The 13,904-nt window shown below is 35.7% G+C and overlaps 1 long non-coding RNA gene across 1 annotated transcript in view; it reads right to left on the reverse strand.

Annotated features, from left to right (window-relative positions):
* LOC307148388 overlaps positions 1 to 9,072 on the reverse strand; it is an 83,514-nt gene extending 74,442 nt beyond the window's left edge. The window contains exon 1 of the long non-coding RNA XR_013819450.1: positions 8,827 to 9,072. This is a non-coding gene — a long non-coding RNA (uncharacterized lncRNA). The remainder of the gene's footprint in view (positions 1 to 8,826) is intronic.
* Positions 9,073 to 13,904: the final 4,832 nt, after the last annotated feature.

A 13,904-nucleotide genomic window follows, 5' to 3' on the forward strand; every position in this document is an offset into this window, starting at 1 on the left:
CTTAGATGAAGTTAAGATGACTTTTTATGAGTATTCAATGAAGAAATTCAGATATTTTCAATATTATATGTGAAGCTTCTATGGTACACACATTTGTCTTAAGCATTAGATTGAAAACTCAGCTGGGTGATTTGTAGTATGCAATTATTCTGCTATTTCTCACAACATGACTTGTTTTAACATAAGATTTTTTGATAGATGAAATGTACAATGCAATAAATGCTGCAAACGGAAACAGAATTTAAATATTCTGTATTTTTACAAGTAAAGATAACAAAAGGAGAAAGGCAAAGTTATGGGATCCCATGATGCCATACTCTAAACGCCAAGTGTATTTACACAAACTGAGAAAATCAAAAAGTATTACGTTGTGCCCCGCTTTCCCCTACTTGTGATTTTCATTTATGGCTCTCTTAACATTATTATTTTTTCAATTTTGTTCAGTTTTGTTGAACAATGGCCATGAATCATCATCTACAAAGCACAGCCCCTCCTCTTAGAGTCTGTTACTATTTGCAACTTACATTTCCACTTGATCTTGGCTCAATCTACTGAGAGATGAGGAACAGCCGCATCCCAATACTTCTACTGAAATGGCTCCTTATTATCAGTCAAAGTGAGTGTTATATCTGCAATATGGATATTTACACAGTATGGACAACTTTTTTATTTATTCAAGACAAACAACTTGCTGAGCACATGCTAGACAACTATGCATGACATTATTCATTAAAATAAGTGCCGGTTCAGAGTTATTTAGTCATCTAACATGTTTGTATTTCTGTAGGTCAGACATCGGCTAACACCGTGCTTCAGTCGACACGTTTCATATCAGCGCTACCAGGAGCTGAAGTGACTATAGACTGCAGCATGGCAGCAGGAGTGAGCATGAGTAGTTACACTATGCTTTGGTACAGGCAAGTCCACTATGGACAACCTGTAGAATATATTATAAAAGAGTATGAAAAAGCAACACGGAACTTTAAAGCCATTCTAAAAACAGAGGACAACTTGTTCAGCCTGATTGTTTCGAACCTCACTGCACAGGAGGACAGTGGCACATATTACTGTGCTGCGAGACACAGTGAAGCCAGAACTGAGCACACTCTAACAAGAAGCTTGATGTATAATTGACACCTGGTCTAAGAGAAACTTTGCTCTAAGGATATCCTGGTTGAAAGCCGTTGTGGTTATAAGACATGGACAATTCTGTAATCCATTGGCTGCGGTGTTGGGGAGCTACTAAAGAAAAGAAAAGCTAACACTGGAAATTTTGGTCAGAATTTTCATTGGAGTAACAGGCTACTTTGAGTTGTCAATCATGTAGTGAAGTTCTAAACATAAGCTTGGAAGGAGGCTGATCTTTTGGTCCTGCCAATCATCATCATAAGCTCATATTATGAGACATAAGTATTCATTGAATCGATTGTAAAATCGATTTTTCATGTCTAAAGACGTTTCCATTTTAAACACCAAATATAGGCTAATCCACGGACAACTAACAGGCATAAGGACGAATGTAAAGAGGGCGCTTGAGACTCACAAGTCAGCAATATTTCTGATGATTTATTAGCGTGAAGTTTTGTGCACAGTAACAAACAGGAGTGCAACATACTCGAAAAACAATAAGCAGAGTGGACTGCCATAATATCAATGAAAAACATCACTGCAGGCTTCAACATGGCTGTGTTTACGGTTAGAAATGTCAAACAAATTTCACCTACGTAGGCGATTGTAGACCGTAGCCCGAATCTGTATCTGTATGCATGAGACTGTCTGAATACCGGCAGAATTCACATTTTTGTAGTAAAAAGAGACACATTATGCAGAAGTATAATTTGCTGTTATGTGTGTTTGTCAGAGCCTGCAGTTGCTGTGTGACGCGCGTTCGCTGCGGGCGTATCGTGATGAGTTGGACGCGCTCCGAGAGAAGGCTGTCAAAATCGATTCCCTATTTTCATTTTCGAAACTTGTGTTGGTTGGTCCGATCGATTGTGCAATCGATTTTCGAACGTAAAGTGACAGCCCTAGCTCATATAAGCAGCCACTAGTACACAGTGACAATTCTTGCCCAAATCCTCTATTCCAATTTACCTCATTTTATCAAATTTCATAGTCTGCAGATCAGCTCAGAGTTTGAGTCTGCTCCCTTTAAAGGAAGATTTGTTACCTTTATTTCTTTTAAGACTGGATGGGCAGTGAACTCATGAAAGCCAGTTTAGTGAATGTTCTTTTGAATGGTTCATGTAAATACATTTTAAATTAGAAGTCCCTTTTGTTTTTGAAGATGAATATTTACTTAAGGTGAAAATCAAGTTTTTAAATGTTGTTTATATGTCTATGTGGCGTTTCTAAAATGCTTTAAGAGATACTATGTGCAAATTCACAAGTCAACACCATTGCCGAGTATTTTCTCCTAAAATTGCAGTGAAAAAAAACAAACAACAAAAAAAAAAACCTGGTTTGGCCTGTGTTGGTTACATCACAAACTACCTTGTAACCAATCACATCATGAGGGGGCGGGCTTTAGCATATCATTACTATGCTGCAGGAGTCTCAAGAGAAGCCAGTTCATCCGGGTATATTTTTCTGTTGATATGAAAAATCGGGTACATTTAGCAATATAGCGTGTGAATTATGATGTACTATTATTCCAATGTTATGATGAACTAAATGCTTTTCTCCACTGACGTTCTGAGTTGTTCAAAGCGTTTCTATGGCAATTAGCAATACATTATTAGCTGTTTGAAAACATAGTCAAGAAAAAGGCTAATCATATTAATTACTGTTATGTGTCTGATGTTGTGTAGAGCGATACATAAAATGCATTACTATTCTGATACATGATCGACTTGTATTCAAGCCTGTATAATTCACTTTTCCACTTCTTCTGGATCAGTTTCTGGTTCAAACATATATGGCTGAATTAAACCAGTATTTCAACTTGCCATCGTGCAGTGTTTACTAAAGTTGACCGAGTGGATCAGGTGTGGAGGATTAGGGAGTGGAGACGGGGGCTAATTTGCATATTCCACTATACTGAAGCAAAGATGTAGAGTTACATTCAAGTTATTTTAAAGGGATAGTTCACTTTGAAATTAAATTTTGGTATGTTTTAGCTTACCTCAAGGGCATCCAAGATGTAGGTGTCTTTTTTTCCGCAGTAGTTTCAATTTTGATATTTTTAGGTCAAACCGTTCTTGTCTGTCAGTCATTTAATGCAGGTCTATGGTCACTGTCTCAAAGAGCATGCACAGAGTCCAAATTAAAACAATTCCCCATCGTCCAAATTAAACAATTCCCCATCGTAAGTACACATTGATGGCCTAAGACACAAAACGATAGCCTGGTAATACCAGACTCTGCTACTTCACTTTGCTTCGTAGAGAGAGTCTGGAATAGCATAATAGAGAAGTGTTTTCTCTCTCGCGGGGGGGCGCTTGTCTGAAGTTTAAAATCATTGGTTACCCGTAAGCCATTAAGCCAATCACATAACGTTTGGTTATGGCGTGTGTTATGCGCATGCTCAGCCGCATCTAACTTCCACTGTAAACACATGTATGATGCAAAAACTAAACCATCGAGCGAAATACCGGAGTGAACATGGCTGTGAACGACTTTTGCAGATTATGTGAAGTAAATCTACGCAAGTACGCATCCACCACGGTACAATCAGCGTCTACGTCACGGCTCTCAGCCCGCCCTCTGTTCGTTGATTGGCCCGGCTGTTTTCAGGCCGGTGGAAAACTGAAAGATACGCTGCTATCTCAGACTGACTACAGGAGCGAAATGAAATTAGCGGAAGTAGGAAGTCTGACGTAGTCAGGCTAACAAAACGAGCGGTTTGTGTGAGAAAACGAACAGTATTTATATCGTTTTTACCTCTTATACACAGCCACGTCCAAGTGATCTGAGGGCGCGCGCGCTTCCTGCTGTGTGACGTGTACGCAGACTGGTGCATAGATATATACACTAGATGTCGCCTTTAAAGACATTCGTTCCAATGAACTGCCGTAGACAAGGCGACATCTAGTGTATATATCTATTAGGGGTGTGAACCGACAGTGGTCTCACGGTTCGGTTCGATTACGATTATCATGTCATCGATTCAGTTCAATTCGATATCACGATGCATCGGGATGCACCGCATCCTCAATTTAAAATTTTACTTCAAAAGTGATGTGTGCGCGCATGTGTGTGCGTGTGCTCGCCTGTTCGGGAAGTGGCAGTGACAGAAACAGTGACATTCCAGTTCAAGTTTCAAGGGAGTAAAGCTTGTTTATGCCATTAAGAAAAGGAAATCTGTCAAATAAATATTGTTTTAAAGAAATGTTCATTTAAAAGCAGCGCTCATTAATCAGTGTATGTTACCGTTAAAGATGCGCGCATCAACCGTCGCCGAATCCGCTGTTGAAGGTGACGATCATCCATTTATAATCACGCGTAACACAGAATAATTGTAATTTGACCATCGGGTGCGTATACTTAAATAAGAGAAAATTATTGGGTGGGTGGATGATTTGTTTTTGGCTGCGGATTCGGGTGACGTTGGAGCTCATCCGCTTACTCTAAAGCAGTCAGACTCTGCCAGGCGTTAACAGCTCGGGGTGAAAACGGCTAACGTGGTTTATCAAGTTAGTGGTATTACCTCCTGCATAGGCCTATTCTATTTGTGCGTGACATGAGTGCACACAGCGCGTGTCTTCTGCAGGTCGTGCTTACCAGGTTGTTCATAAAAGCCGAAATGTGCCCAGATGTCGGCTTTAAAGTAGTTGGAGCATTTTTTATTTTCTCGCACTCGCGTCTCACCTCCCTCTGCCATTGTATGCTACCGCGACAAAGCACGTACGCAACAAATGACGTCAGAAAAGCGTCAGTACATTATAATCGGTTATGGTCTATTACTGAACCGAAACCGAATCGTCCTCGTCTGCATCGCGATGCATCGTAGAAACGATTAATTTTGACACCCCTAATATCTATGCACCAGTCTGCGTACACGTCACACACCAGGAAGCGCGCGCGCCCTCAGATCACTTGGACGTGGCTGTGTATAAGAGTTAAAAACGATATAAATACTGTTTGTTTTCTCACACAAACCGCTCGTTTCGTGTCTTAGGCCATCAATGTGTACTTACGATGGGGAATTATTTAATTTGGACGATGGGGAATTGTTTTAATTTGGACTCTGTGCATGCTCTTTGAGACAGTGACCATAGACCTGCATCAAATGACTGAGAGACAAAAACGGTTTGACCTAAAAATATCAAAATTGAAACTACTGCGGAAAAAAAGACACCTACATCTTGGATGCCCTTGAGGTAAGCTAAAACATACCAAAATTTAATTTCAAAGTGAACTATCCCTTTAAGGCATGAAGCATTTTTTTTTCACAGGATTTTTTTTTTAAATATGTCATTTTGGTGATCAAAGATGAGTTTTAAAGGATACAATTATTGACTACAGGGGGACAATGCTGCTTTTCATCATATTTTCAACTCAGGGTTTATTGGAATTTAGTATATAATATATCCCCTCTGTTCAATACACTGAGATCTTTATTGATTTTACCTCTTATTAGCTACATTTATTATTAGCCATGTTTTTAGAAACTTGCAGTCACTTCTCTGAAAAATGGTAGGGTATTGTACTTTAAATATGTATATACTGTGTATAATTTTTTTATTGTTTATGTTTATTTTTTTGTTACTAGAAATTATGAGTAGCCTGGGGGTGTAGCTCATAAGTGCTGAAGACATGTGTTGTTGGCGCATGTGCTTTTCTTTTCACAGGAGGTTGACATCTGCCATACTGTAGACCCATAATTGTACAGGAAGTCAGTCACAGCATCACAAGAACAACTCATTCATTCACGGGACAGAATGGAGCTCAGCTGGCTCATACTCACGTTACTGATGACTGTCTGTAAGGCTATTGGATTTAGAATTTTTTTTCAACCTTTTATATATTTATAAATTTCCTTGTGAAGTAGTACACCTTAGCATACTTTTAAAGAGCATTTATGGAAATAATATACGTTTATATATTTTTGTGAAGTGAATTTAAAGTTTTCAGACAATTATTAATTGCATGTTATTTGCAATTAAATGAAAATGTTTTATAGTTTAAATTTATATTAAATGCAATGAGTTGAACGTTAGAGTGCTTATTTACATTCTTAATTAGGATATAAGTACATTTCACAGTTGCTTTTACTGTTTTTGAAATATGGTTACAGTGTACTGACAAATGTACTGACAAGCATTATTGGTGAACTTAATTATATTTTAATGTAATTTCTTTTGAAACTTGTAATGTATTTAAATATTTGTAACATTTGTATGTTTAGCCACTTTAAAATTTGACGTTTAATTCCAATGTTACTTGCTTTTTCTTTATAATTATTTGTAGAATTTACTCGCAATGTCTGAGTGAAAATTGTTTCAAAGTAAATACTACACCAATTTATTTTCAGTGTATTTTTTTTTAAATATATACTTTTTAATATTTGAAGTACACTACAAGTGCATATTCAGTACAATAAAGTGCACTTCTTTTTCACAAGGGTTACCAACAACATGATAGCAGTCATCTTAATCTTTATCTACAATCCTGTTTTCCAGATAAATCCAATGGAGAGATCCGTCAACAGCCAGACATCTTCACCAGCGATTCTACTGTGACATTAACATGTGAACATGATAATCTCGACCACTACAGATTGTACTGGTACAAGCAAACAAAGGTGGATGTGGGTTTGACCTTACTGATATTTTCTGCTGGCCAAAATATGGTGGAGAATGAAGCACCATTTACAACTTCTAAGTATAAAGCAACCCGTCCTGAAATAAAGACGTCCACACTGGAGATTATGAATCTAGAGACTGAAGACTCGGCTCTTTATTATTGTGCCACAAGCACACAGTATCATATTACAGCTGCACTGCTAAACAACAACCACAACTCCAACACTGCGCCGAGAACTGGAGGAAAAATGAAACATTCATCTATATCAGTTAGAATAATGATGTGAATATGTAATTACTTTCAAAGGTTGATGGTTGAAGACATGAAACCATTGCTTTACCATTTTGCAAAGTGGTAAATCTACTCTTAATAATCCTTAATATTAATAATATTAATATTTAACAATTGGTGCTTTTGTTTGTAAGTGGTAATCAAATAATTCAAGTCAAAAACTATAGTTTAATAGGACTAAATCAGATGTCATTATAGGTTAGAAAAAAGGGAAGTAATGAAAAAGGTAAGATCAGGTAACAAAGTTTCATGTACACCACATATGCAAGGCTTTCATATGTCATTTCCTGTTCCTTTTGTTCATAGACTCACTAGTGCAGTCAAATTTATCTAGAAGGGGTGAGAGACAGCAAGGGGTTGATTCTCCTCTTTTGTGTCATGGCACTGCTGTGTTTGGGGTTTATTTTCCTGCTAGTTATTAGTAAGTTTATCCTGTAGTCAAACATTTATGTAGAAATCTTATTGTTGTTATGCAAGTTGATATAATCAATTGTTTTCTACTCCACAGAGTCATTAGCAGCGATAACCATCACTCAGAATGATCAAGTTAGTAAAACTCAACTGTTTGCCCAACGGAATCAACCGGTTATTCTCAGATGTAACCATGATGATGGCAGCTATTATTATATGTATTGGTACAGACAGAGAAGTCAAGGTGAACTGTCCCTTGTTGCTTTTTCTCTGGGAAAAGATACAGCAGATATAGTTGCCCCGTTCACAGGCACCAAATACACAATGGAACGTCCCCAGATTAAAGAATCTTCGCTGGAGATCAAGGAGCTAGTAGAGGAGGACTCAGGCATTTATTTCTGTGCCTCTAGCATTACACAGTACCTTAACTTAACCAAGCACCTGAACAATAACCCCAATCTGAGCCACAGTGATCAGAGAAAAAAAAATATGATAATGAAGGTGGGTGTGGGATATCCTATCTTTGATCTCACTAATCATATGGCAAAGGGGAATAATAATTATATAAAATAAACAAATATATATATTTATATTGCATGAAAATTGTGAATATATTAGTTAAACTGAACGTTAATGTAAATCCTGAAAAGTAGTTGTACATTTTAATATCTACACTAAATTTATTCATGCATACTTATAAATCAAAATATACCCACAAGCCTGTTTGTCATTTCATTTATGTCATTTCAAATTTATGCTCTTTGACATAAAATACTCATAAATAAATATAACATAAATTACCATATTTTTACTTAGGCTATATGCATGTGTGTTAATATAAAATATTTATTATGAATTTAAGTTAAATTAAAAAGCTCTAAACTGAATGATAAATGTCTGTTGCACTGCTTAGTAGCCTACTTAATATGTTAAATGTACACACAGTTATTAACAAATATCTATCTACCTTACAGTAAATGTACACGTAACCTTTGGCCCTCTAGAGGTTAAAAAACAAAACTGCATTCATTTTGCGGAGGAACTTGTTTTAGTTGTGCTTCAGTTCTACTGTACGGATGAATATTCTTTCTCATTATATATATATATATATATATATAAATATATATACAAACATTAAATAAAACATTCACTACTAAGAGATATAACCAGTTTAGATGGAAATGATCTCAAGCTGACTAACTGAAGACATTACTGTTGATACACCCATTAATAAACACACTTCCTTCTTGCAAATAAATTCCAGCACAGCGCTACAACCATAATGAAACGAACCTGTACAATAGATAATGCTTACAATGAACTCTGTCAGAGAGCTACATATGGCAATTTATCTGTTTAATAAAATACCTTACTCACCCGTTGAGTTATAAAACAGCATCATTTTCACTCCGCATCGCTTTTACAACATTTCAAATCCCTCAGTTCTCGCATCACCGAAAAGCCAAGCAATGTTGATCCTCGTTTTATTAAGAGCTCTGTCCTGTTCTCTTGTATTTTTCTCTATTGTTTAAAACGGGTAATTCCTCGGAGGTTCATGCATGATTTAGTTGCTCCATGTCAAGCTTTCTCGCTCGCTGTGACAACTATCGAAAGACACCATACAAGCCTAGGCCCTAGAGCAACTTTTCATTATTTACGGATATGACGAAGCAACCAGGGGGGAGTGACGTGTGTGCGCAATTTCCCGCGAAAATCATCCCGTCAGGTCTAAAATATAAATAGTATAGTCTTACCATAGTAAATCGGGGTAAGACATGAACACGTTTTGGAAGAGGATTTGATGATGTATTCATTATTTAAATTTTGTTAATTTTAAACAAAAATGTAGGCCTACATAGTGTAGGCCTACCTATCTTTAATCTATTGTTAAAAATATTTTTATTGTTAAAAAATTTACATTTATAACATTTGGCATTAAATTGAATCTTGATGACATCTTTATATCATGGCTGCTATAATTCATCTCTCTGTTTTCCTCTTTTGGAAAGTAATTAAAATACAAAACAGTAAAATACTATTAAAATAGTGTTTCCCCCCATTTGTTTCCTCTTTGCTGTTGGAAACATAAGTATATGAAATGTACAAGAAAAATACAGCAATGTTTGAGCTGCTCAATGCTTTGGTAAACAGAATGAATCTGTGTTTTTTTTTCAAATTTTTTTTTATGTGTCTGAGTAATGATTCAATTAATTGCTCAAAAAGACGGTAATTTGGTGCCATCTACTTGAGCAAAAAATGTAACATTCAGAAATAGAAACATAAGAAAAAAAAATCAATCAATCAAAACTAACTTTAGCTGGACAATAACTTTATTCTAGAGCTGCTCTAAAGCCTAAACAATCTGTTACGGTAATTTCTTATTATCACTGTAAAGCTGCTTTTAAACAATCCATATTGTTAAAAGCGCTATAAGTGAAGGTGACTTGACTAGGCTACAGGGGAGCTCTTGAACAGCTTGGCTCTGGAAATCATTTGATAAATCATTTGCAATCTTATCTCTGGATCTGCACATGTGTTCATAACCCATACAAAACAGATGCATATATAATTCATTAAATATTTCTTGTCTTTTAATCCATATAGCCGTGGGCTCTTCATGCAGTGTTCTTCCATTAACACAAACCTTCAGAAGAGGAGCACAGTTTAATATGAATTAATCATCGTCTGGATTAAAGATCATATGCTGACCTCTGCAGGATGATATGAGTAACTTTAGGACTGTTTTTATACTGTATTTCACAGCAGCAGATGACGTGATCATCTTTATGTATTTCCACATTCACCACTGTAATCTCTGATTATGTAATCATCAGCAATAAATATGTTTAAATGTTGCTCTTGCTTTGCTTCTCATTTGTTTAGTATGTTTCTTATATTGCCAGATTGGATAAAGAAATCATTATTTATCATACTATATGTTAAGCTGTAAGAATTCTGTTACTTACCACTGAGAGAAAAAGTCAATCAAAAAAAATTTTTGTAATGTTTTAAAGGATGCTGTAGGTAATATTTAGAAAGATTGAGATCTTTTAAAACTGTGCTATGACTGAAAATAATATTATTAATGAGCAGGTATTAAAGAGTTATTAACAGAACTATATTTGATTCCTATGGTCATTGTTATCATAATGACAGTTGTTTTATTTAGAGAGGGCACATGCTGAAGCCCCATAAACTGCAATATTAAATGCTTTTCTGCAAATTTAATTTTTTTTTTGGTCTTACATGGATTTACACAATATTGAGAAAATATAAATGATTTCTAGCATAATATAGAATTGCATTAGGCCTGCTGCATTTCTTCAGCTTTTATAGATACAGGCAACAGTTATTTTATTGCAGTCATTCATTTAAACAATACACATGTATTTATGCATATAACAATTTTGATTAATGTTTTTTTTTTTTTTTTTGAAAGGGCAAAATCTATCTGAATATTGAATGCTGATCATTAGTTGAATTAGAGGTGAATTTTATTCCGATTTCATTAAGTACATAACTAGATGATAACAATATTTATTTATTTAGTTTTTATAAAATATTTTTTCTTGGCTATTCCATGTCCTTGTTTCAGTGTAATTAATAATACATTTAAGTACTGAGTAATATTAACTAACAACTTGTAGGCTACTTACTTAGGGTTTGGGATTGGTTTAGGGTTAGTTGCATGTAATTATGCATAATATACTATTATTAGTATAGTTAGCACATGTAACGTGTATCAAAGACACTGTAAAATATATTGTTTGAATAAAGAATAAAGCATAATCAGTAATACTTTACAATAAGGTCCCACTAGTTAACTTTATTTAATGCATTAAATAGCATGAACTAACAATGAGAAATGCATTTGTCACAGAATCTATCTATCTATCTATCTATCTATCTATCTATCTATCTATCTATCTATCTATCTATCTATCTATCTATCTATCTATCCATCCATCCATCCATCCATACCTCCCTCCATCCATCCATCCCTCCCTCCCTCCCTCCCTCCCTCCCTCCATCCATCCATCAATCCATCCATCCATCCATCCCTCCCTCCTTCCATACCTCCCTCCATCCATCCACCCCTCCATCCATCCATCCATCCATCCATTCCTCCCTCCATCCCTCCATCCATCCCTCCCTCCCTCCCTCCGTCCATACCTCCCTCCATCCATCCACCCCTCCATCCATCCATCCATCCATCCATCCATCCATCCATTCCTCCCTCCATCCCTCCATCCATCCCTCCCTCCCTCCCTTTGTATAAAAATACAAGAGTTAATTTTTATTTCATGTTAGCTCAGGAAAACTTATGACTTTAGTAATGAATACTGTAAGTGAAAGTTCAGATTAACATCAACTAAGATTAAGATAGATAAAATTTACATTTTTAGTTCATGGTACTGTAACTAATTTAGTCAACTAATGTTAAACAATTAGAAAAAAAAGAAAAAAAAAAGGAAAAAAAAGTAACGAAAAAATTATAACATCTAAATTCACTGGTTTAACTCAAGTCAAAAAATATTTTTTAATATCAACCTAACTTAATATGTGCAAACAAAATTGATTTTTATGAGTTGAATAAAGTAAAAAAATAGCTCTTTAAAGTATGAGTTGCAGGTTACCACTTCTTACAATGTTATTGTAAAGTGTTAGCGAAGTGCCTTACAGACTCAAATCATTGAACAGATCCAGTTCTTGTATTGTTCCCACACTCTGATGATTGTTACATGAGGATGTGGGAGGAGTCGGCAAACTGTCATTGAGACATTTTTAGGTGGAGGAATCTGCACCTGCCCAAATTCTCAGTAATCACAGAAATAGCAACATAGACTTTATACAGATAGACATAAAAAAAGAACATGTGCAAGAGAATGATGAGAAATAAAGATAAAATGGGGGACGGGGGGAGAGTGGGGGGAAAGAGAGCAAGAGAATATTTTGTTTTTGTATAATGTTTTAGCACCGTGGGGACAGGGGGCCACGGTGATACAATCCCATAGAGCCGCTGTACAAAAACCTCCCGCCACGTACAGTCAATTAGACAGCGACAGAGAATACAAACATTGCACTGATTTCTATTGGATTTCAACATTAAATATAAAAGATATCTAGGACAGAAGGAGCAATAATATTTTGAGTGATTCCCACATTTTTATGAAATTGATCACATTTTATTGGCGGTAAATACATGTACATGTTCTTGAGGTTGGACTTGATTGGATAATTTGATATTTTTCCTGAAATATATATTTCAGATTTACATGCTTTTACATTGAACAGCCTTCTGGGAGACATCTGTTATGGAATTAATGGACTTTTATATGACCATGGAAAAAGAGGAATTCTAATGCAAATTTCGGAGCACTCGTTTACAATGTGCCTCTGGCACACAAGCATACTTTGGAAATGGAACAAAACTGACCGTTTTAGGTAAGTTTACTTGATTTAATTGTTTAAATGCTCTTACTGACCAGTGTTCAATAGACTAATATTGTCCTTTCATATATTTATAATGACTTAACTATGACAGCAGTAGGGAAGAGGCCCATTCGAAAACGCTTTAATTATTCATAACATAGTTTGTGTCGTAAATTTGTGCATACCATCTCACTGTGCAATGCTTATCAAGCTCACTTTGGAGATGGAACAAAATTAACAGTTGTTGGTAAGAACACTTTTAATTATGCTAATATGTAGGCCTACATGGGAATATTAGACAGTTATATATAAGTGGCTGATGATTGTCAGGTAAGTCTATGCTGACAATTTGTGTAAAATACAGTGTGATTGAAGTATTGAATTTGAGACTGTTTTTGACATGACATACGTATGCTGTGCCAATTATCAAGCCTATTTTGGTAGCGGCACCAAATTAACTGTTCTTGGTAAGTACAGTACTACTTCAGCTTCAATTGGAAACTTTTACAAATATGCTGTGCAACTGTCTTATAAGTTGCTAATTTAAACTAACATGATTGAAAATATGAAATGTGTCATGTAGGAAAACAGAGAGCACAAATATATCACAATACAATCAAAAAGAACCACAAATAAGTTTAGTAAATGTGAGGGTTATTCAGTCAAAGTAATTTTAGTGAGCCTGCATGCTGTGCTCTGGAACCAAACCCGCTATCTTTGGCGAAGGGACAAGATTGACTGTTCTAGGTAAGTAAATGTAAAAGACAATGCAAATAATGCCTTGGACACATATAATTACCAATGGGAATTGCATAATATAATGTAGTAAGATTTCGCAAGGTAGAAGTTAGTGATACGGTCTTGATACTCTGTGCTCAAACCAGCCAGCATATTTTGGAAACGGCACCAAACTTACTGTTTTAGGTAAGAAAAACAATGATTATAACTTTAAATCTTACAGAAATACTAAGTGTAATGTGCAAAAAGTATCAAAACATCAAAAATAGTTGCCAAAGTAATGT

This window comes from Squalius cephalus (assembly GCF_949319135.1).
Source record: "Squalius cephalus genome assembly, chromosome: 20".
In the NCBI taxonomy this organism is placed as follows: Eukaryota; Metazoa; Chordata; class Actinopteri; order Cypriniformes; family Leuciscidae; genus Squalius; species Squalius cephalus.